Source organism: Cervus elaphus, chromosome 5 (genome assembly GCF_910594005.1).
Source record: "Cervus elaphus chromosome 5, mCerEla1.1, whole genome shotgun sequence".
NCBI lineage: Eukaryota > Metazoa > Chordata > Mammalia > Artiodactyla > Cervidae > Cervus > Cervus elaphus.
The window spans coordinates 65,824,904-65,849,822 of NC_057819.1; the positions used below are offsets into that span (position 1 = coordinate 65,824,904).

The 24,919-nt window shown below is 42.5% G+C and overlaps 1 protein-coding gene across 5 annotated transcripts in view; it reads left to right on the plus strand.

The window, feature by feature from the left end:
• The window catches only part of LOC122694217, a 233,189-nt gene that overhangs the window by 183,218 nt on the left and 25,052 nt on the right, over positions 1–24,919 (plus strand). Inside the window, exon 1 of one of the 5 annotated variants that reach the window (XR_006341146.1) lies at positions 7,405–8,374. The exons of the other annotated variants lie outside the window; for them this stretch is intronic. The gene's annotated coding sequence lies outside the window, so the exon portion shown is untranslated. Of the gene's footprint in view, positions 1–7,404; positions 8,375–24,919 lie in introns of those variants that run through there. 5 annotated transcript variants of the gene reach the window in all.

Genomic DNA, 24,919 nt, shown 5'->3' on the forward strand with positions numbered 1-24,919 from the left:
TGAGAATGTTGGGAATTTTATTAGGTCCATAAAGTTTTAGCTGTGGTCTAGTCCACCAAGGCCAAAATAAATAAATAGAGAGAGTGTAAGGGTAACAGTTTTTTTTTTTTTTTTTTAACCTGGCTTAAAGAAAGAAAAACTACTGAAGCTCTAAAATAACTTTGTCACAGTGGCTTTAGAGGGAATTTTTTTCTTACCAGCCAAGGATTCTGTAAAGCACAGGCTGCAGGAAAAATGCAGCCAATGAATGCTTTGCAGATTTCTTTGAAAATATTTGGTTCTGTGGTGTTAGGTTAAGAGTCTAAAATGATTGACAACTGGGGCCTGATTGGCCCCAGGCATGAAACTAACAGGGTGAAAAAAGCCAAATGTCTAGGCTTTTAAGAGTTGGGCTTTGTGGGCAAATATTAATGATAGAATTAATTACTATTTATAATGGGAAAAACTTCCTAGTGATCTCTTCTCTTCTCTACTTCCCTCAGGTTCAAGATCTATGTCATTCAAACTCTCCAGCTAGTATCTTTGGTGTGTCATGAGAATAATATTTGTTATGATTACTGTTAGATATAGTAATGTTTTGAGTGCTTCCTATGTATTAGGCACAGGCCTCAGAACTTGAAATGCATTAACTAATTTAATTCTCACTATATGAAGTAGCTAGTGGATACTGAACGACCTTCCAAAGACAGGAAAACTGAGACACAGAACAGGGAAGTAATTTGTCTTAAATTGCATATCTTGCAAGTTGAGAACGCAGGATGTATAAAGTATAGACCTAGCTCTCAGCTCTCCAGGTCGTGGAAAACGTACTGAATTCCTAGCTGCTCTCTCGCTCAGTGGGTCTTTGACCATCATCACTGCTGTCAAGAACTTTGGCAGGTATCCAATAGTGTACTAAGGAAGCAATTAATCAATAGTGGAAAAACCATAATGTTGTAAGGAAACACAAAGAGTCAGAACAACAGAATATAATGTTCACATTTGAAATTCATATATCTACTACTGTATAACACTTTTGCAATATGTGCATGGTCGTAAGGAACATGTCAGCCTCATAAGAGTGCAGTTTTCTGGCCCTGGGGAAGGGGATAGGAGGGGTGAGTCTGGAAGCAGGAATGGGGACCATTGTTTTTTTTTTTTTTTTTTTATTAGTTGGAGGCTAATTACTTTACAATACTGTAGTGGTTTTTGCCATACATTGGCATGAATCAGCCATGGATTTACATATGTTCCCCATCCTGAACCCCCCTCCCACCTCCCTCCCCATCCCATCCCTCTGGGTCATCCCAGTGCACCAACCCGAACACTTGTCTCATGCATCCAACCTGGACTGGCGATCTGTTTCACACTTGATAATATACATGTTTCGATGCTATTCTCTCAGATCATCCCACCCTCGCCTTCTCCCACAGAGTCCAAAACTCTGTTCTATACATCTGTGGCTCTTTTTCTGTTCTGCATATAGGGTTATAGTTACCATCTTTCTAAATTCCATATATATGCATTAGTATACAGTATTGGTGTTTATGTTTCTGGCTTACTTCACTCTGTATAATGGGCGGGGACCATTGTTGAATCTGAGTGATATGACTATTACTCTTTGTATTTTTGTATTTATTCAGTTCAGTTCAGTTCAGTCACTCAGTCGTCTCCGACTCTTTGCGACCCTATGAATCGCAGCACGCCAGGCTTCCCTGTCCATCACCAACTCCCGGGGTTTACGCAAACTCATGCCCACTGAGTCAGTGATGCCATCCAGCCATCTCATCCTCTGTCATCCACTTCTCCTCCTGCCCCCAATCCCTCTCAGCATCAGGGGCTTTTCCAATGAGTCAGCTCTTCACATGAGCTGGCCAAAGTATTGGAGTTTCAATTTCAGCATCAGTCCTTCCAATGAACACCCAGGACTGATCTCCTTTAGGATGGACTGGTTGGGTCTCCTTGCAGGCCAAGGGACTCTCAAGAGTCTTCTCTAACACCACAGTTCAAAAGAATCAATTTTTCGGCACTCAGCTTTCCTCACAGTCCAACTCTCACATCCATACATGACCACTGGAAAAACCATAACCTTGACCAGATGGACCTTTGTTGACAAAGTAATGTCTCTGCTTTTTAATATGCTATCTAGTTTGGTCATAACTTTCCTTCCAAGGAGTAAGCATCTTTTAATTTCATGGCTGCAATCACCATCTGCAGTGATTTTGGAGCCCCCCCAAAATCAAGTCTGACACTGTTTCCACTGTCTCCCCATCTATTTTCCATGAAGTGTTGGGACCAGATGCCATGATCTTAGTTTTCTGAATGTTGAGCTTTAAGCCAAGTTTTTAACTCTCCTCTTTCACCTTCATCAAGAGGCTTTTAAGTTCATCTTCACTTTCTGCCATATGGGTGGTGTCATCTGCATATCTGAGGTTATTGGTATTTCTCCCAGCAATCTTGATTCTAGCTTGTGCTTCCTCCAGCCCAGCGTTTCTCATGATGTACTCTGCATAGAAGTTAAATAAGCAGGGTGACAATATACAGCCTTGACGTACTCCTTTTCCTGTTTGAAACCAGTCTGTTGTTCCATGTCCAGTTCTAACGGTTGCTTCCTGACCTGCATACAGGTTTCTCAAGAAGCAGGTCAGGTGGTCTGGTATTCCCATTTCTTTCAGAATTTTCCCCAGTTTATTGTGATCCACACAGTCAAAGGCTTTGGCATAGCCAATAAAGCAGGAATAGATGTTTTTCTGGGACTCTCTTGCTTTTTTGATGATCCAGCGGATGTTGGCAATTTGATCTCTGGTTCCTCTGCCTTTTCTAAAACCAGCTTGAACATCTGGAAGTTCACGGTTCACGTATTGCTGAAACCTGACTTGGAGAATTTTGAGCATTACTTTACTAGCGTGTGAGATGAGTGCAATTATGCAGTAGTTTGAGCATTTTTTGGCATTGCCTTTCTTTGGGATTGGAATGAAAACTGACCATTTCCAGTTCTGTGGCCACTGCTGAGTTTTCCAAATTTACTGGCATATTGAGTGCAGCACTTTCACAGCATCATCTTTCAGGATGTGAAATAGCTCAGTTGGAATTCCATCACATCCACTAGCTTTGTTCATAGTGATGCTTTCTAAGGCCCACCCGACTTCACATTCCAGGATGTCTGGCTCTAGGTGAGCGATCACACCATTGTGATTATCTGGGTCATGAAGATCTTTTTTGTACAGTTCTTCTGTGTATTTTTGCCACCTCTTCTTTTTTTTTTTTCTTTCTTTTTTTTTTTTTAATTATTATTATTTTTTTTTCCAGTGGGTTTTGTCATACGTTGATATGAATCAGCCATGGATTTACATGTAAAGCCACCTCTTCTTAATATCTTCTGCTTCTGTTAGGTCCATACCATTTCTGTCCTTTATCGAACCCATCTTTGTGTGAAATGTTCCCTTGGTATCTTTAATTTTCTTGAAGATATCTCTAGTCTTTCCACTTCTGTTGTTTTCCTCTATTTCTTTGCATTGATTGCTGAGGAAGGGTTTCTTATCTCTTCTTGCTATTCTTTGGAACTCTGCATTCAAATGGGAATATCTTTCCTTTTCTCCTTTGTTTTTCACTTTTCTTCTTTATTACCTTTCTATAAATATGATTTTTAAAAAGAGTATTTATAGAAGACACTGATTCCTGAGTGGACGAGGTCTACATTTTAGCTGGGAGTCAGGACATGCAGATGAAGTGAAAGTTGCTCAGTGGTGTCTGACTCTTTGTGACCCCATGGACTATAGAGTCCATGGAATTCTCTGAGCCAGAATACTGGAGTGGGTAGCCTTTCCCTTCAGCAGATAAAGAGGAGACTAAAAAGATAAGGTCTTTCTAACACCATACACAAAAATAAACTCAAAATGGATTAAAGATCTAAATGTAAGAACATAAACTATAAAACTCCGAGAGGAGAACATAGGCAAAACACTCTCCAACATGAATCACAGCAGGCTCCTCTATGACCCACCTCCCAGAATATTGGAAATAAAAGCAAAAATAAACAAATGGGGTCTAATGAAACTTAAAAGCTTTTGCACAACAAAGGAAACTATAAGCAAGGTGAAAAGACAGCCCTCAGATTGGGAGAAAATAATAGCAAATGAAGCAACAGACAAAGGATTAATCTCAAAAATATACAAGCAACTCCTTCAGCTCAATTCTAGAAAAATAAAAGACCCAATCAAAAAATGGGCCAAAGAACTAAACAGACATTTCTGCAAAGAAGACGTACAGATGGCTAACAAACACATGAAAAGATGCTCAACCCTCACTCATTATCAGAGAAATGCAAATCAAAACCACAATGAAGTACCATTACACGCCAGTCAGGATGGCTGCTATCCAAAAGTCTACAAGCAATAAATGCTGGAGAGGGTGTGGAGAAAAGGGAACCCTCTTACACTGTTGGTGGGAATGCAAACTAGTACAGCCCCTATGGAGAACAGTGTGGAGATTTCTTAAAAAACTGGAAATAGAACTGCCATATGACCTAGCAATACCACTTCTGGGCATACACACTGAGGGAACCAGATCTGAAAGAGACACGTTCACCCCAATGTTCATCTCAGCACTGTGTATAATAGCCAGGACATGGAAGCAACCTAGATGCCCATCAACAGACGAATGGATAAGGAAGCTGTGGTACATATACACAATGGAATATTACTCAGCCATTAAAAAGAATTCATTTGAATCAGTTCTAATGAGATGGATGAAACTGGAGCCCATTATACAGAGTGAAATAAGCCAGAAAGATAAAGACCATTACAGTATACTAACACACATATATGGAATTTAGAAAGATGGTAATGATAACCCTATATGCAAAACAGAAAAAGAGACAGATGTACAGAACAGACTTTTGGACTCTGTGGGAGAAGGCGAGGGTGGGATGTTTCGAGAGAACAGCATGTATATTATCTATAGGGAAACAGATCACCAGCCCAGGTGGGATGCATGAGACAAGTGCTTGGGCCTGGTGCACTGGGAAGACCCAGAGGAATCGGGTGGGGAGGGAGGTGAGAGGGGGGATCGGGATGGGGAATACATGTAAATCCATGGCTGATTCATGTCAATGTATGACAAAACCCACTGCAATGTTGTGAAGTAATTAGCCTCCAACTAATAAAAATAAATGAAGAAAAAAAAAAAGATAAGGTGTATGTTTCCATGCTACTCTCTCAATTTGTCCCACCCTCTCATTCCTGTTCTCTGACACCTAGAGGGGTGGGATGAGGTGAGAGATGGGAGGGAGGTTTAAGAGGGAGGGGATATATATATACCTGTGACTGATTCATGTTGATGTATGGAGAAACTGGCACAATGCTGTAAAGCAACCAGCTATAAAATTTTTTTTTTTTAAAAAGGCATAAATTAGGTATGTAAGACTGGTGGGGCTTCAGAGGAAAGTTTACTCAAGGTCAAGAGAGTTAAGAAAAGCTTCATGGAGGAGGGGATATGTGAGCTGGACCTTGAAGGGTTAACCTAGTAAGTGGAGGGAAGGGGAATTCCAGGCAGAACCCATGGCTGTGTAGACACCTAAGGGTTACATTTGCAGGACCACAGAAGGGAGAAATGAGACCATGTCAGCAAAACGTGTGGTCTGACCTGGTGCATTAAAGAAACACTTATTAAAGGCAACACCATACCACAAAAGAGACATTCCTCAGCGTCTATGTCTGTGACTATTTAGTTTTCATGATTCCAGTGGATCATCGAGAGTCATGTTGAATGGCATTTCCTATGTTTACTGGGAATCTTGGAGGATCCATACGAATTCTAGGAGTCATTTTCATTATGAAGACAAACTCTCACTTTAATCCACTGCAAAAAGGGCCACCGGATCTTTCTAGATCACTGTCTATGTGTTGTCTACCCAGAGCTAGCCCAGAAGTGGTATGAAAAAGAAGACTTAATGACCATTTATTTACATATTTCACTCATTCATTGAACTCCAAATACATGCTCTCAAAAACTGCCAGGGGAGTGAAGTATTACGTCACACCTGGGCTTGTCTCAATGTTGGGGCAGAAGTATGAGTCGGGAGAGAGTGGGAAAGAGTGACGATTCCAGCTTTGCTGAGAGATCTCAGGAAATGGGAATTCCCAATGGTTCCATGGATTTTAGGTCAGGCTAGTTGCTGGGTTCCCAGCTAGCCTGTTTTCTCTGAGTTAACTGAGGAGTTCACTGGAACACGGACTAAAAAATTCTCCTTGGCCTGTTCACATCATATGATTCCCTTGGGCACTTGCCAGAGCCCCTGAAGAAGTAGACTTGTTCATGGGTGTCTCCCAGGTGCCCTCGCTGGAGATGGAGGAAGCAACATGGAGCCCAGCTCCTCCCCTCCCACCGCAGCCCTGCAGCACGCACCCTGAGGCTCCCCCTAGTCCCAGTGCTGTGGGACACCCCGACAGTGAGGTGTCTCCTTTTAGGGTGAATGTGGAGATGGTAGCCCGTGAGATGAATAACTCCTGTTGGACCAGCACTGGGTGGTGTCTGTTCTGCTGAGAGGAGGGAAAATGGACCTGGGGTGGGTCTCAGGACCCCCTCCCCCGCCAGACAGTGCATGGTGAGTGGGCAGCAGCGTCCCCAGAGTCATTCCGAGTGCCTCTGTGGGAAATGCTCCCCTGATGCCCTCCACCACATATTTCTCCGTAGGGCTCTGCTTGCCCTGTTTCTTTCCCCTCAAGGCCATCATGGCAGAAGTAGCGTCCCTTCTCTCACTGACCAGTCACAGGTGGGCACCTGTGGCAACAGATTACTGTCTCAACTTCCTTTGTTATTCAGAAGAACAAACTGAACACTAATGAATGAAAACATTTTTTTTTTATGGTCAGTTCTCTCTGGGCATGCGTGCATGTGTGCTAAGTCACTACATTCATGTCTGACTCTTTGTGATCCCATGGACTGTAGCCCGCCAGGCTCCTCTGTCCCCAGGATTCTCCAGGCAAGAATCCTGGAGTGGGTTGGCATGCTCTCCTCCAGGGGATCTTCCTCACCTAGGGACTGAACCTGCGTCTTTTACATCTCCTGCACTGTCAGGCAGGTTCTTTACCACTAGCACCACCTGGGGAGCCCCCTTGTTGTCCATGATTTTCCCTAATTGTGCATATTTTAAAAAATAGTTTCTTTGTATTTTGTTGCCCAGGGCGATGTTTGTCTAGGTATAAGCACTGCAGTAAAGGGGCCCAGGTCCCAGCCTGTCTCACCTCTTTCTTGTAGAAAGATCTTGGTGATGCATCTCTGAGTCTATCAATATGTGAGTAATAACACTATCCATCTTATGGGACTGTTATGAGGATTAAGGGAGCTAAACTAAAGAGTCTTAGAAGAGTGTTTGCTGCTATTACTATGTTGTATGTGTGTGTGCCTGCTTTGATTCCAGGATGAGAATCTTGGAGAATGCTTTCTAGAATGTAATGAACTACAGAGAGTGCTTCCAAATCTCATTTGCCTTCTGTCATTGCAAACCCCCCTTGCTTGGGGTTTATGGGTTATTTTATGTGTCACTTTATTAGGTAATTCCAATGCTCTTGACATTGTCTTCTTCTGGACATTATGGGTGTTACAAAGCCTTTGAATTGCCCTGGGCAGACCATATTTAAAACTGGGCCTGTTTTTCCTGTAGCTTATAAAATATAAATAGCACAAGAGTCAAGCAGAGCTACAGGAGGATGTGACTCAGGCTGGGCCCCCAAGGGAAGGCTGACTAAATGTCAGAGGGAGTGTGCAAACCGCCGATCAAGACCCTGGAAGGCCAGGGCTCTGCAGCATGCCCTTGGCTAGCAGTGTGGGGCTTGGGGAGTGCAGAAGGCCTGGCCTCACCCTCTACACTGGCTGGCTTCTAAAGTCCAGTCCCCCCTGGGTTTGCCTCAAGTGCTGTAAATTCTGGGAGCAAACACTTTTGCCCTTTGATATAGTCTTGGCTTAATTTCCAGATTGAATTGGGTTATCAAAGAGGTCTCCTGGGAAATAGTATCTGTATTAGGAAATATGAGGAAATATTCATTTAAAGACTGAATCTAGGACCCAAAGTCTTCATCTCTGAGGAGCTCTCTAAAGAAAAGAGGCAGCAGGAACTCAGAAAAATATGCACAGATATATACATAAAAATATGACTTACCATGAACTCTCAGGGTTCTGTATCATTGCTAAGTGAATTACTGATGGTGTCACTGGGAGTAGGACCTGGAGAGATGAGTCTTGGAAGAAAAGAGGACAGTAAATAATTTGAAGGAGTCTTCAAAGGAGGGAAGGAGATCATGATTGTTAGAAGACTCCCAAGTGTGTGTTCTTTGCATGCAGAAATCATACCTTTCGCTTCAGTATTCCTAGGACTTTGCATAGCATCTGGCACACAGTAAGCATTTATTTTATTTATTTATTTTTAATTTTTTTATTTTTTATTTCCATTTATTTTTATTAGTTGGAGGCTAATTACTTCACAGTAAGCATTTAAAAACGTTGCTTGAACTGAGAATCAGTCAGCCTGCTGTGCAGGAGGAGGGTTGGAGTGGACAGGGACAAAGGCAGAGAAAGAAGGTATGGCCAAGACCAAGAGACAAGAAGTGGTGGGCATGGAGGGGACAGGACCCTGGGGAGGGGAACCTGGGGGTGGGCAAAGCAAGTCTGAGACCTGGTGAGACCTGAGACCTGAGAGATCTCTGTCTCTTGGGCAGCATCTATAGACATGGAAATCCTTTCTAAGAATTTGAAAATGCTGCCTTTCCTTTCTGATCATCCGGATGACCACCCGATAACTGAAGCCTGTCATGCGATTTAGGTGCCATGCTTTCCTTGTATTTGTGGTTAAGTGCTGACACTATGTAATTACCAAAATGATAGGACTGAACTTTTAAATATGCTGCTAATTATGTTGGCTGTGCTCAGGTTGGCTGCCTCTAATGTCAAAATCACAATAACCTTTCCTCACCCACTACTGTGCAGTAGAGGGTTGTTTATCCAGGAGTTTAAACACTGGATGTGTCCAAAGAACAAAATTGTTCTAAATGTTTTTAAAATAATTGTAAAAAATAATTTCTTCATAATAATAAAGATTGATTAGCTCTAGGGTATTTGCTCTAAATGAATGGCCTGGGAATTCAGAGGACCAGGTGGCTGGGGCAGCAAAGAGATGTGACTGACCGTAAATGGTCTCTCTCTCACACTCCCCTCTCTCTCTTTTTGTCTTTCTCCTTTGCTAGTAAAATGGATTTGTGTTGGTTCTAGATTGTGCATGTTTTGGCAGGTAAGCCAAAGTGTTAAATTTAAAGTATTGCATTGAAATTTGACAGATATATTTTATGTATTCCATTTCTTAATCTAAATACTGAAAAGAAAAAAAAAAACCCAGAGGTTGCATTCATGAAATACTAGGATAGAGCAAGTATTTTTCCAAACTAGCGAACTTTTGGAGTTAAGACTTTGAAATGTTGGAAATTCTGAAGCTATGAAAAACCCAGACTGTGAACATTAACTTACTTTAACCAGTTCCAAAGGAAAAAATCGCTTGTCCACAGTGAAATTTTCACTTGAAAGGAGCTCTTATAGAGCAAGATTTTGGTTTCTTAAATGGTGTCATACAGTGACATGTTGATTTGGTATGCAAGAAAATGAAACAGTGTGGCAGAGTCATAGCCTATGTAATGGCGGAGGGCTAAGAAGAAAAGAAAACAGTGAGTTTCATATGTAAATACTGCAGCTGTGCCAAATGATGTCCCAGTTCACTCTAGTTAGGAGACGATTGCAGCTGCTGAAACAGAGAAACGAGGTTGTACGCTGACTGTGTGGATCACGGCAAACTGGGGAAAATTCTGAGAGAGATGGGAATACCAGACCACCTGACCTGCCTCTTGAGAAAACTGTATGCAGGTCAGGGAGCAACAGTTAGAACTGGACATGGAACAGCAGACTGGTTTCAAATAGGAAAAGGAGTACATCAAGGCTGTATGTTGTCACCCTGCTTGTTAACTTATATGCAGAGTACATCATGAGAAACGCTGGGCTGGATGAAGCACAAGCTGGAATCAAGATTGCTGGGAGAAATATCAATAACCTCAGGTATGCAGATGACACCACCCTTATGGCAGAAAGTGAAGAAGAACTAAAAAGCCTCATGATGAAGGTGAAAGAGGAGAGTAAAAAAGTTGGCTTAAAGCTCAACCTTCATAAAACTAAGATCATGGCATCTGGTCCCATCACTTCATGGCAAATAGATAGGGAAACAATGGAAACAGTGGCTGACTTTACTTTTTTGGGCTCCAAAATCATTGCAGATGCTGATTGCAGTCATGAAATTAAAAGACTCTTACTCCTTGGAAGGAAAGTTATGACCAACTTAGACAGCATATTAAAAAGCAGAGACATCACTTTGTCAACAAAGGTCTGTCTAGTCAAGGCTATGGTTTTTCCAGTGGTCATGTATGGATGTGAGAGTTGGAGTATAAAGAAAGCTGAGTGCTGAAGAATTGATGCTTTTGAACTGTGGTGTTGGAGAAGACTCTTGAGAGTCCCTTGGACTGCAAGGAGATCCAACCAGTCCATCCTAAAGGAGATCAGTCCTGGGTGTTCATTGGAAGGACTGATGTTGAAGCTGAAACTCCAATACTTTGGCCACCTGATGTGAAGAGCTGACTCATTGGAAAAGACCCTGATGCTGGGAGGGATTGGGGGCAGGAGGAGAAGGGGATGACAGAGGATGAGATGGTTGGATGGCATCACCAACTTCATGGACATGGGTTTGGGTGGACTCTGGGAGTTGGTGATGGACAGGGAGGCCTGGCATACTGCAGTTCATGGGGTCACAAAGAATTGGACATGACTGAGTGACTGAACTGAGCTGAACTGAACTGGAGTCAGATGATGCTCCCCAAGGGCAGGTAGTACCATAGGGTCACCTGGTGAATGAAGTTTGGGTGTGGCATGTTAATACTTGTTAATACTATATAGTTGCTGATATACTCTGTTAGGTAATCCTCTGGCGCAGGTATTTTTGGTTTATTGTTCTGACTTCAGAACCTCTGACAATGCTTGGCACACAATTGTTGTTGTTCAGTCACTATGGCATGTCCAACTCTGTGTGGTCCTAAGGACTGCAGCATGCCAGGCTTCCCCAATCTTCACTATTTCCTGGAGTTTGCTAAAAGCCCATTAAGTCATTGATATTATCTAATCAACCCATCCTCTGTCGTCCCCTTTTCCTCTTGCCTTCAATCTTTCCCAGCATTAGGGTCTTTTCCAATGGGTCAGCTGTTCACATCAGGTGGCCAAACTATAGAGCTTCAGCTTCAGCATCAGTCCTTCCAATGAATATTCAGGTTGATTTCCTTTAGGATTGACTGGCTTAATCTCCTTGCAGTCCGAGGGACTCTCAAGAATCTTATCCAGCACCACAGTTTGAAAGCACCAGTTCTTTGGTACTCAGCCTTCTTTATGGTCCAACTCTCACATACATATATGACTACTGGAAAAACCATAGCTTTGACTAGACAGACCTTTGTTGGCAAAGTAATGTCTCGGCTTTTTAATACGTTGTCTAGTTTTGTCATAGCTTTTCTTCCAAGGAGTAAGCATCATTTACTTTCATGGCTGCAACCATCATCTGCAGTGATTTTGGAGCCCCCCCACCCCAATTAAGTCTGTCACTGTTTCCATATCTATTTGCCATGAAGTAATGGGACCAAATGCCATGATCTTAGTTTTTTGAATGTTGAGTTTTAAGCCAGCTTTTCCACTCTCTCTTTCACCTTGATCAAGAGGCTCTTTAGTTCTTCTTTGCTTTCTGCCATAATGGTGGTGTCACTTACATATCTGAGGTTATTGATATTTCTCCCAGCAATCTTGATTCCAGTTTTTCCTTCATCCTGCTGGGCATTTTGCATGATATACTCTGCATATAAGTTAAATAAGCAGGATGGGTGACAGTATACAGCCTTGGCATACTAGTTTCCCAATTTGTACCAGTCTGTTGTTCCATGTCCAGTTCTAACTGTTGCTTCTTGACCTGCATACAGATTTCTCAGGAGGCAGGTCAGATGGTCTGGTATCCCCATCTTTTGAAGAATTTTCCACAGTTTGTATGATCCACACAGTCAAAGGCTTTAGTGTACTCAGTGAAGCAGATGTAGATATTCTTCTGGAATTCTCTTGCTTTTTCTATGATTCAGTGGATGTTGGCAATCTGATCTCTGGTTCTCCTGCCTTTTCTAAATCCAACTTGAACATTTGGAAGTTCTTGGTTCACATACTGTTGGAACCTAGCTTGGAAAATGTTGAGTATTATTTCCTAGCATGTGAGATGAGTGCAGTTGTGCGGTAGTTTGAACATTCTTTGGCATTGCCTTTCTTTGGAATTGGAATGAAAACTGACCTTTTCCAGTCCTGTGGCCATTGCTTAGTTCTCCAAATTTGCTAGTATATTGAGTACAACACTTTAACAGTATCATCTTTTAAGATTTGAAATAGCTCAACTGGAATTCCATCATCTCCACTAGCTTTGTTCATAGTGACGCTTCCTAAGGCCCACTTGACTTCACACTCCAGGATGTCTGGCTCTAGGTGAGTGATCACACCACATGGTTATCTGGGTCATTAAGATCTTTTTTGTATAGTTCTCCTGTGTATTCTTGTCACCTCTTCTTAATATCTTCTGCTTCTGTTAGGTCCATACAGTTTCTGTCCTTTATTGTGCCCATCTTTGTATATATTTAAATTAGATAAAAAAGAGTTAAATTCTACAATGATGGTTTAGATGAACCACGTGGCTTGTGGGAATCTCTGTTCCCCGACCAGGGATTGCACCTGGGCTCTGCAAAGTCCTAACCACTAGGCCACCAAGAAACTCCCAGTAGAGAGTTTTTAATTTTTATAGGTGTCTATACCTTGCTGCAGCCTTTCCAGCACTATTGTGGGGTAGGAATAACTGAGTTACATATTTGTGTTGTGTGTGTGCTACAGGAGGGGGGAAGCAGAGAGTGAAGCAGAGGTAAGAAATATACAAGAACAGTTAGAGATGAAGCCATGATTGTGAACGTTGGGGATTTCCAGGAGAGTGACTTAGTACTGCTTCCTGGGTGAAGAGTGGTCACCTGAACACATGTGCACCGGGAACCTGTGAACTTGACTTTGGGAACAAGGGTCTTTGCCAGTATAATCAAGGTAAAGCTCTCAAGGTAAAGCTCTCCAGATCGGAGTGGGCCCTGATGGTGTCCTTATAAGAGTCGGAAGAGGAGAAGACGTGTGAGGGCGGGGGCATGAGTGGAAGGAGGCAGAGGCTGGCATGATGCCTTCACATCCTGAGTGATGCCAGGAATTGCGGGCTGCCATGCAAAGCTGGGAGGGAGGCACAGGGCCGTCGCCCTGAGTCACCATGCGAACCCTGCTGACTCTTTAATTTCCGACTTCTGGCCTTGAGAACTGGGAGAGACAATCTGTTCTGTGAAGCCAACCAGTTTGTGATAATTTGTTATAGCAGCCCTAGGACGCTAATACCACAATGGGATATCAAGATAAATAAAACTCATCTTTAGAACTGAGGAAATATTTAAAAATCTTTTAAGCATTCTGTTTTCTTACTGTTTTTTTTTTTTTTTAAATAGTCCTTCTAATAGTTTGTCTTCTAAATGGATTTACAGTTGAGAAAATAAGAAGGTCAACAGAAAGACTTTGAAAAACTGGCAGTGTGACTCTTAGTTTCTCACACTAAGGGCTCCCTTTCTTTGGCCGGCGCCTGGGTCACTGCCATACCCCTTGCCTCTCTCAGAGCCAGCACATCTATGCGGGGTGCCCACTCCCATCAAGGTCCAGCTTTCACTGCTCCTCTCCCACCCAAGAGAGAAAGAGCAAAAACAAGAGGTCCAATTTGCTGGGGAAGGTCTTCCAAGTGATCGTTGCTGACATCGAAAGCTGAAGCCAAACAGAGCACCATGTGTGTCTCCCTGATCAGTGAGAAGCTGTCCTTGGGCTTCGTAACCATCACATTTCAGTGTGGGGGCCTGTAATGGTTCCTCTTCTCCTCCATAGAAGGAAGGCTTTTCAACAGAGATGTACAGAAGTTAAAAGAGGAATAGAGTACTTTCTCTCTTTATAGGTAGTTAAAACCCCAATTTAAAGCTATTTCCAAATATGTACTGAATACATAAAATATCAAATAATCACTGACTAAGTGCCACAGTCTTGAGGTTTTATTCCTGGCAGGAAGATACATAAATTAGATTAGCGCAGACCTTGGAGTCTTCTCTTGAGAAACCTGTGCATTCCATTCCTGTCACAATGGCTAGAAAAGGCATTTTATATTCTCCATCCCACACAAAGCCTTGGGCTTAGAAATGCTAGCGTTTTCATATGCTTCAACCAGTGTGGACTCTGGAGGGCGGGTAGGGGATATTATTTTTCATTTCAACCATTCAAAAGAATGAGCTTTCCAGAAGAACTTTTGTTCCTATAATAAACCTAACTAGACCTATTTATTCACTTAAAAAAAAAAAAGGAGATGGAGAGAACTTGGAAAAGCCAAGAATCTGTCAGCTCCATAATAGTGGTTGACCAAGCTCTGGCTTGAATGCTTGTAAGACTGCAGCAGGGCTGGAGGCCTTGGAGAGTAGAGACCAGTCTTAGGAGTCAGCTCCAAGGTTGAGAGATCTGCGTTCGTATGCTCTGTAGTCAGGGGTGAGCCAGGTCTGAATTTAATTCATCAGTTAGGATATTTTACAAAAAAGTATTCTCCTCCCAGCATGGGGAAGATGGAGTGATTGCACAAGGAGAATGCCCTCAATGGAAGGAGTAGTTTGATCTATGTTACAGGCATGTTCCTGAAATCTGAGCATGAGTTAACTTTCAAAAGTGAACTAGGTTCCCCTTCTCAAGATTTATTGACATGTAATTGACATACAATATTGTGTATGTTAAGATGTACAATACGGTGATCTGACATATATATGTATATTTTATGGAATGATTGCCACAATAAAGTCAGTTAACACATCCATCGCCTCACACAGTAGTTAGGGATCTTGTGTGTGTGTGTGTGTGTGTGTGTGTGTGTGTGTGTGTATGGGTGTGGTGAGACTACATAAAATTTATTGTCTTAACACCTTCAGATCTATGTGTGCATGCTCAGTCACTTCAGTCATGTCTGACTCTTTGCGACCCTATGGGCTGTAGCCCACCAGGCTCCTCTGTCCATGGGATTCTCCAGGCAGGAATACTGGAGTGGGTTGCCATGCTGTCCTCCAGGGGATCTTCCCTACCTAGGGAACGAAATCACATCTCTAACATCTCCTGCACTGATAGGTGGGTTCTTCACACTGAGCCACCCGGGAAACCCTTCAGATATAAACTATAGTATTATTAACTGTAGTCCAAGTGCTGTGCGTAACATCCTGAGAACTTATTCATCTTCTAACTGGAAGCTGGTACCCTTTGATCAACCTCTCTCCAGTCCCTGGCACCACTATTTTGCTCTCTGTTTCTATGAATTCAGCCTTTTTTAGATTCCACATATAAGTAAGAACATACAGTTTTTTGTTTTTCTCTTTTTTCACTCAGTGTAATGCCCTTAAGTGGAGAAGGAAATGGCAACTCACTTCAGTATTCTTGCCTGGGAAAACCTGTGGACAGAGGAGCCTGGTAGGCTATGGTCCATGGAGTTGCAAGAGTCAGACACGACCTAGCAACTAAACTACCAGCACTACCAATGCCCTTAAGGACCATCCATGTTGTCACAAATGGTAGGATATGCTTCTTTTTTTTTTTTTAATGCTGAATAATCCCAAAGAATGCTCAAACTACCACACAATTGCACTCATCTCACACGCTAGTAAAGTAATGCTCAAAATTCTCCAAATAGGAAAAGGAGTATGTCAAGGCTATATATTGTCACCCTGCTTATTTAACTTATATGCAGAGTACATCATGAGAAATGCTGGGCTGGAGGAAGCACAAGCTGGAATCAAGATTGCCGGGAGAAATATCAATAACCTCAGATATGCAGATGACACCACCCTTATGGCAGAAAGTGAACAGGAACTCAAAAGCCTCTTGAAAGTGAAAGAGGAGAGTGAAAAAAAAGTTGGCTTAAAGCTCAACATTCAGAAAACTAAGATCATGGCATCTGGTTTCATCATTTCATGGCAAATAGGGAAACAGTGGAAACAGTGTCAGACTTTATTTTTTTGGGCTCCAAAATCACTGCAGATGGTGATTGCAGCCATGAAATTAAAAGATGCTTACTCCTTGGAAGGAAAGTTATGACCAACCTAGATAGCATATTAAAAAGCAGAGACATTACTTTGCCAACAAAGGTCCATCTAGTCAAGGCTATAGTTTTTCCAGTAGTCATTTATGGATGTGAGAGTTGTACTGTGAAGAAGGCTGAGCGCCGAAGAATTGATGCTTTTGAACTGTGGTGTTGGAGAAGACTCTTGAGAGTCCCTTGGACTTCAAGGAGATCAAATCAGTCCATCCTAAAGGAGATCAGTCCTGGGTGTTCATTGGAAGGATTGATGCTGAAGCTGAAACTCCAATAATTTGGCCAGCTCATGTGAAGAGTTCACTCATTGGAAAAGACCCTGATGCTGAGAGGGATTGGAGACAGGAGGAGAAGGGGACGACAGAGGATGGCATCCAGAGGCTGGATGGCATCACTGACTAGATAGACATGAGTTTGGGTGGACTCTGGGAGTTGGTGATGGACAGGGAGGCCTGGCGTGCTGCGATTCACGGGGTCAGAAAGAGTTGGACATGACTGAGTGACTGAACTGAACTGAACTGAATATTCTATTGGAAAACTGAATTAGGTTTAAAATGGATTGGGCTTCCCTGGTGGCTCAGCTGGTAAAGAATTTGCCTGCAGTGTGGGAGACCTGGGTTTGATTCCTGGATTGGGAAGATCCCCTGGAAAAGGGAAAGGCTACCCACTCCAGTATTCTGGCCTGGAGAATTCCATGGAGTGTATAGTCCATGGGGTGCAAAGAGAAAGACACGACTGAGCGACTTTCACTTTCACTTTAAAATGGATTGGTGAACTTGACATTCTTTTTTAAATTTTATTTATTTATTTATTTGGCTGTGCTGGGTCTTAGTTGTGGCTCGTGGGATCTTTGATCTCCATTGCCACATGCAGGACCATTAGTTGCGGCATGTGGGAACACTGGCCGTAATATCGTGAAGTTTCTGGTACTCACCAAGGGAATATCGTGAAGTTTCCGGTTACTCACCAAGGGAAAGACAGCTCGGAAATGCACATTGAGATGCTAATGGTTCTGCAAAGGGTTGCAGACCTTCATTCAAACATGCAGATGAACACCCTCTTTCCTCTGGCCCAGACTGGCGTCTGACATGTCCTGAGGAAAGGATTTCCCTGGCCTGTAACGAGTCTCATAAACTCTCAAGGCTGGTTGCTTTCAATTATAAGAAACATCTTCCTCATTCTGACCCCTCTGTATAAATGGACTTTCTTCCAAAGCCAAATGGTGAAATGTTAGAGCCTGAGATGACGGGTCAGGATGCTCTTCACTTCCTGCTTGATTCTCCAGAGGAGAGAACAGAGGCTCAGAGGGCAGGAGCCTGTCTCAGGTGGCAAAACCAGCAGCAGCATCAGGAGGAGGAGCCAGGCCAGTTTATGGAAAAATCACCCATCACTCTTCACTAAAATGGAGGGGCAGTTTTCCCTTGTGAGTTTATTTGCATGTGACCTACAGTATTTGTAGGTTCCACTGAATCAGTAAATCCAAGAGACAGCTAACCAGGAATTAGAGCTAGTAGGAACTGACGGGGTGACAGTGCAGACCCAGGACAGACCAGCTGCTCTTGGCTGGCACTCCAGACCTCGCTACATAACTGACATGGCACTCTGACTTGTCACCACTGTGAGGAAGTCTTTTCACAGAGTGGCTTGCTGGGACTTGTCACTCTTGTCATCAAAACAGAGTGTAGAGATTTTTGTTAGGTAAACTCAGCCTGTTTATAGTACCCTCCAGCATATATAAAGGTCAGTGGTTGGTTACTGCTGCTGCTGCTAAGTCGCTTCAGTTGTGTCCGACTCTGTGTGACCCCATACTAGCTTGTGACCAATAGTTAAATTCAGGAGTATGCTGTTTATACAGTTGGCATTGAATGCAGATTGCATTTTCACATGTAATGTTCTCTCAAAGCTAAGAACATTTTGATTACTGCATAGCTGACAGGATGACAACCTTTAATTTTTAAAATTATTCCTATCATAAGCTTTTTTGTCTCTTGGCTATGATATAAGCTGAGAACTTGTTACACGTTGATACGCTAAAGGAAATATAGCTGAGGTGCAAGAGAAGAAAGGTGTAAGTCAAGAAAACAATTGTGATCTGAATTTTACCTTGCTCAGAACTTGAGCAAACATTCATAAGGAGGGTAGAGGCTTTTCGATGATGGATGTTATGGAAGGTGGCTTTTAAAAGGTTAGACCTTGATTCTTAAATGCTTCTCACCTCTGTTTCCTTAATGTCTCCTTAAATTTCTATAAATCCAGGAGCATCCTTTGACTTCTCCCCTCCTTTCTTCCTTTCTTTAGTCCTCCAGAATGTCCTTTCACAGTCTCTAGGTTGGACTTCAGGGCAGGGCCACAGGCTTCCATGGCTCCCAGGCTTGAGGTACGGTAGCATCCATCCTGCTGTCTGCATGAGCTTTCCCCTTTCCCGGGTGGCCCAGGAAACAGGAGGCACATGGTGAAACTGTGCGGACGGTTCCTGAATCCTATCCTGGGCCTACAGGGGGTTCCCCAGAGACCACCAGGTGGGGCGCTGGCAGGCTCCGGTGGGCTGAACCAGCTCGGGTCGGGCCATTATTCTGTGTGCTTCTGGGTAGATCACTCGGATTCTCTGGCCATGTTTTTCTTCATCTGTAAGTGACAGGTTTGGACTATGTAACCTCTAATTCCTTTCTGGTTCCAGTGTTCATGATTATTCAGGAGACTCAGTTTGACTCAAGGCATATCCAATTCCATTTAATAAGACTCACGTTATGATGAGATTCCTCTCTACATCCTCAAAAGAATATAAAAAGAGATATTTGTTTTGGATGACAATAATTGAATGTGACTGCCTTTGGTGTAACTCCAGCATCAGGGGGCTTATTAAGCATTTTGGAGGAGCAGAATGAGCTGAGATCTCAATCTGACGTTTCCTTTTAAATTGGACCTGATTTGCTCTTCTTTCACTTATATACTCTGAAAGTATCAGATAGCAATGGAAGACAGTCAAAATTCCATGCAAATAAGTTTCTCCATGGCAGGTGGAGTGGCAGGATTCTCCAGTCAGGAGTCTGTCACTATGGGAACTAGTAGAGGCCTCTGCCCCAAATGTCCCCCTGTTCATCCATTGTGAGGAGCTGCAATCAGTCCTACTCTCTACGGTCTAGTGAACACATTCACATAGATAAAACTTGTTGGACAGAACAGCCAAACCTGTGGTTAAATACTAGTGACTGGAGAGAAAAGACAAATGTAAATGAGAGCCCTCATTTATGAAATGTTGAAATTTAAAAGAAATCAATGCCCTCCAGTTATCTGATTTGTATAAACATTCAAACCAGAGCTTGGTGTGGGGACCCACTGGTGAGATGTAGCAAACATAATATGTGAGGCTGTATTAAGTGTAATGGTTTAAAGTAGTCCATTTGCAAAATTTCATATGAAAAAAGTAAAACAGTCAAGATCATTCCTTTAATGCTTATTTCTCTCTCACTGATGCTGGTGTTTTCAAAAGTCAAGGAACAAAAGGGTTACCTGACAGCTAGGATGCAGGGAACCATGTGTTACTGTGGGAATGGCCGTGAGACTGCGGCTTGCATATGAACTTATCTGACTTGGCGGGAAAAGGAGTTGAAAGTCTGTTGAACTAAAAGACTATAGACTGAGCAATCAGCGGAGACTTGTCAAGGAGTAAAATTGATAAATACATAATTATTTCTTACTGGGATCATTACACACACACACACACACACACACACACACTTCTTTCTTATGTAAAGGAGATTGAACTTTCATTGCAAAGAAAGTGAGCATGTCCAGATAAATATAAAAGTAAGCCATATTCCCAAATGCAGTAATAGTAACCCATCTCAAAGAGTTCTTGTGATGACTCAGTGAGTAAATGTAGAAATAAATCAGTTGCAACAGTGCCAGGCCCGGAGCAAGCAAGCGCTTACATACATATTAGCTAGCATCATGACCATGTACCTTGATATATAGTTATCTGATTTCCCCTCCCAACTATTCCTCCCCAGTGCTTCCTAGCTCCGTAAGTGACACTGTCATTTTTTTAAAAGTTATTCAGACCAAAAATTTCACTTCTCTAGCTACCTCATGCTGGGAATTCTGGATCAACCCTGGAAATTCTATCTTTAGTATAAATCCAGAATTTAACTACTTCTCACCAACTCCATTATTACCACACTCATTCAAGCCATGAGCATCTCCTGCAATGGCCTTTGAACTGGTCTTTCTGCCTCTACTCTTGTGCCCCCTGTAGACTGTGACACACAGTAGCCAGAGTCCTCCCAACCCAAACCCTCCAATGATTTCCAAAAGACCCTGCCCTTGCTAGCCACCGACCTTACCTCCCACTGGTTCCCAGCCACGGCTCCTTCTTGCTGCGCCTTGAACGTGCCCACTGTTCTTTTCTGCCAGCATCTGAACCTGGTGTCATCTGGAGAGAGTCTTGCAGTCTGTCCCTCTCCCTGTAGATTTCTGTCCAAATGTCATCTCCTCAGAGAACCCTACCATAATCAGGCTATTTAAAATGGTCCCCTCCTCCACACTCTAATTATTTACCCTAATTTTAATTTTTATTCACAGCAATTATCCATCTCTGACATTATATTTAATATTTGTTTCTTTCTCTGTACCTTTTTACATTGTAAACTGTATAAGAGTGGGAACTTTGCAAGTTTTGTTCACGGCTATCTACTCAGTGCCTGGAACGGTAAGGATGCAGAAGTGCTTCCTACATATTTGGTGTAGTGAATGAACAGTCTCTATCCATATGTATGTTATAAACTGTATTACACTACGTACTATGTCATGGCCCACTTTAATATTCTGTACTGCATCCTGTGCATTTTCTCTGCCAGTAAATAGACCTTCACTACTCCACTCTTAGATCTTTGTGTGGTGCATGGATGTACAATAATTAATTGAAACAATGTAGTATTAGTGGACTTTCAGCCTGATTTCAACATTTTCCAATTATAAAAACCACTGACATGAACATCTTCAACAGCTTTAACAATAACCACAGGATAAGCTGTTGGAAATGACTATGATGTAAGGTGTGCTCATTTGTACTATGTATTATAGAACATGGCTTTCCTCATAGCTCAGTTGGTAAAGAATCTGCCTGCAATGCAGGAGACCCTGGTTCGATTTCTGGGTTGCAAAGATCCACTGGAGAAGGGATAGGCTACCCACTCCAGTAGTCTTGGGCTTCCCTTGTGGCTCAGCTGGTAAAGAATCTGCCTACAATGCAGGTGACCTGGGTTTGATCCCTGGATTGGGAAGATCCCCTGGAAAAGGGAAAGGCTACCCACTCCAGTATTTTGGCCTGGAGAATTCCATGGACTGTATAGTCCATGGGGTCACAAAGAGTAGGACACGACTGAGCGAATTTCACTTTCACTTTAAAATGGATTGGCCCACTCCTGGGCATACACACCGAGGAAAGCAGATCTGAAAGAGACACGTGTACCCCAGTGTTCATCGCAGCACTGTTTATAACAGCCAGGACATGGAAGCAACCTAGATGCCCATCAGCAGATGAATGGATAAGAAAGCTGTGGTACATATACACAGTGGAATATTACTCAGCCATTAAAAAGAATTCATTTGAATCTGTTCTAATGAGGTGGATGAAACTGGAGCCCATTATACAGAGTGAAGTAAGTCAGAAAGAAAAACACCAATACAGTATACTAATGCATATATAAGGAATTTAGAATAATGGTAACGATAACCCTATATGCAAGACAGCAAAAGAGACACAGATGTATAGAACAGACTTTTGGACTCTATGGGAGAAGGCGAGGGTGGGATGATCTGAGAGAATAGCATCGAAACATGTATATTATCAAGGGTGAAACAGATCGCCAGTCCAGGTTGGATGCATGAGACAAGTGCTCGGGGCTGGTGCACTGGGAAGACCCAGAGGGATGGGATGGGGAGGGAGGTGGGAGGGGGGTTCAGGACGGGGAACACATGTAAATCCATGGCTGATTCATGCCAATGTATAGCAAAAGCCACTACAATATTGTAAAGTAATTAGCCTCCAACTAATAAAAATAATTGGGAAAAAAATAAATAAAAAATTAAAATATCTAAAAAAAAAACCAAAATGGATTGGCGAACTTGACTTTTTAAAAAAATTTTATTTATTTATTTGGCTGTGCTGGATCTTAGTTGTGGCTCATGGGATCTTTGATCTTCATTGCCACGTGCAGGACCATTAGTTGCGGCATGTGAACGAACTAGTTGCGGCATGTGGGAACACTGGCCCTTGGACATGACTGAGTGACTTTCACTTTCACTTTTATTATAGTACATAGTGCCAGATCATCTTTCAGAGTAATTGTGCTGATTTTGATCCCACTGCCAGTGTTGGGGCAATCTTTATCATAAGCCTTGTGTTTGATATAGAAAGATTGGAGAGATAGAGGAGCAGGGTTGTAGTTACCGAACTTGAAAAGAAAAGTAATCTGGACTCACAGCATTTGAAATGCTTTGGTGGAGTTAAGTATGAGGAATGTGATGGAGACTGTTTTGAGTTGAAGCATAAATACACTTTGGGCTTGTTGAATTGCAAAGCAGGGACAGACCTTTAAGCCAAGTAGCACAATAACAATGCTTCTCCCAGCCATCAGGCAAAACACCTGTTCAACAAATCAAGTCAAAAACCCTACATTTCTGCCCTATCATAGGATGCTTACATCAATGTGCATTTAGGTAAGGAGGGATGAGCGCTCTCCTAGGAGATATTACAGGTTTTCAGGGATCTCAGGAGCAAAGGTGGTTGGACCACATTCTTGAAGACAAGGATAGGCAGTTGGGTCCTGCCTACATGCTTTTACACGTGATATTCTGGCCCCACTATGCAACAGTTACCCTTCCGATGTTGTTAAAATTAGAGATGCCTGGTAATGAATGATTTAAAGAAACATACGTTTCTGTGGTGCTCGTTTCCACGTCCTATGTTCTCAACCTCCAGTAAGTCCAGCTTCACTGCTGGCGAGTTCTCTCATTCCATGCTTTCCAAAGGCTGCTGCCCTGGGTGGGGTGCAGAGCAGGAGACATGCATTAGCTCTGGACCCCCTGCCTCCTGGACTTGCAGAGTGGAAACCCTGCTCTCCGTGACTCAGGCTGAGGGCCTGAGCTGGGGGCATTGCTATTCCCCCTTGGGTCATCTGATTTTTATCTCCCTGATTTCACAGTTTGTTAATGACATTTTCAAAAGTTCTGTGGGTTCCAAAATTGTTTCCACAATTTCCTTTTTTTTTTTTTTTGCATGAGAGGTTTAAATTTGCTATTTTTTGAGACCGAGTGGTTATTGTCCTGTACTTTAAAGTGTGTGACATTTCAGTGGGAAAGCCTGGGCTCTCAGTCTGTAAACTGACTCTTTGGGCATCTTGGATGGTTCCCTCTTGTTTTGATGGAGGGCCCACCTGAAGAAGCTGTATCTGCATAGCTCTTCACAGGTCAAGTGCACGGTAGGTAGAGGGAGGGGGTATTTGGCGGCTTGTTCTGCTGAAAATTCTCCTGGGCTGATAAACCAGGTGAGAACTCTTCAGGGCTTTGCCTGCTTCTTTGAGCAAGTCCTATGTGCCAAGCATAGGGTCCTGGGGCTCCCAGCAGGAATAAAACACAATCTCCATGTGCTCCAGTGGTGCAGAGTGGGCTGTTGTATTGGAGGCTAGCACCATATTGTGGCTCTGCCACTTAACTATTTGTAGGACTTGCTTAAGCCACTTGTTCTGCCAAGCCTGTTTTCCCATCTGTAAAATGGCTTCAAATGTATCACAAATTGGAAAATCCATCCACAGACTGCCTGGGGCTTATGCTGAGACATAAACAACAACTGCAGTGAAATGCTTCATCCTTTAGGGACTTAGTCTCTCACCTAGAAAATCACTACCTTTATTCCTAAAAGTTGTGGTGAGGACCAGTGGCAAAGATTTCTGAAAATTGTCCACCAAAGGAAGGAAGAAGGGAACTCTTCATTCCCTTCCCTTCAAAGCCTTTCTATTACTCAGAGGCCTGATCTGGCCCAGAGAGGTCAGGGAGGTATTTTGTTGGAATCTGATGTCCTCCCCCTCCCATTTTATGTTTTAACTTTATATTAATTCTTGACACATTAAATCTGGGGGTTTCCATTAGAATTTTGATTTGCTGTTTCTTTCTTTAAATATATTTGCCAAAAGTAATGTACACATATTACTTTTATTACCATAATTAAAAAAAAAATAGTAACACAAGACTTAAATTAGCAGTCCACTGCCTACTCATTCCGTCATGCTCCCCAGAGGCATCTGCTTTCATTTCTTGGCATTTTGCTCTATCTTTCTAAATAATAGAACAATACTGCTACTTTACTTTATAATGATTGACTTTTCTTATGAAAAATGGAAGTTGAGCTCTCTTACACTCACGTACTCTAAGACTCATCCTCTCAGTGCAGTTAAGCCATAATTACTTGTTAAATTAGTACCCAGTGTAATTGCATTTTTAGGATAGTGTAAATACTGCTCATAGCTATGATTACATGTTCTTTTTGTACAGCTTTTTGTTTTTCCTGGAGTTCAAATTGTCTTAAAAAAAATGTGCTTGGCGTTATGTTCTTACACTAATTAGTTTGCATATTTCTTCAGAAGAACACGTCTTCAGGAA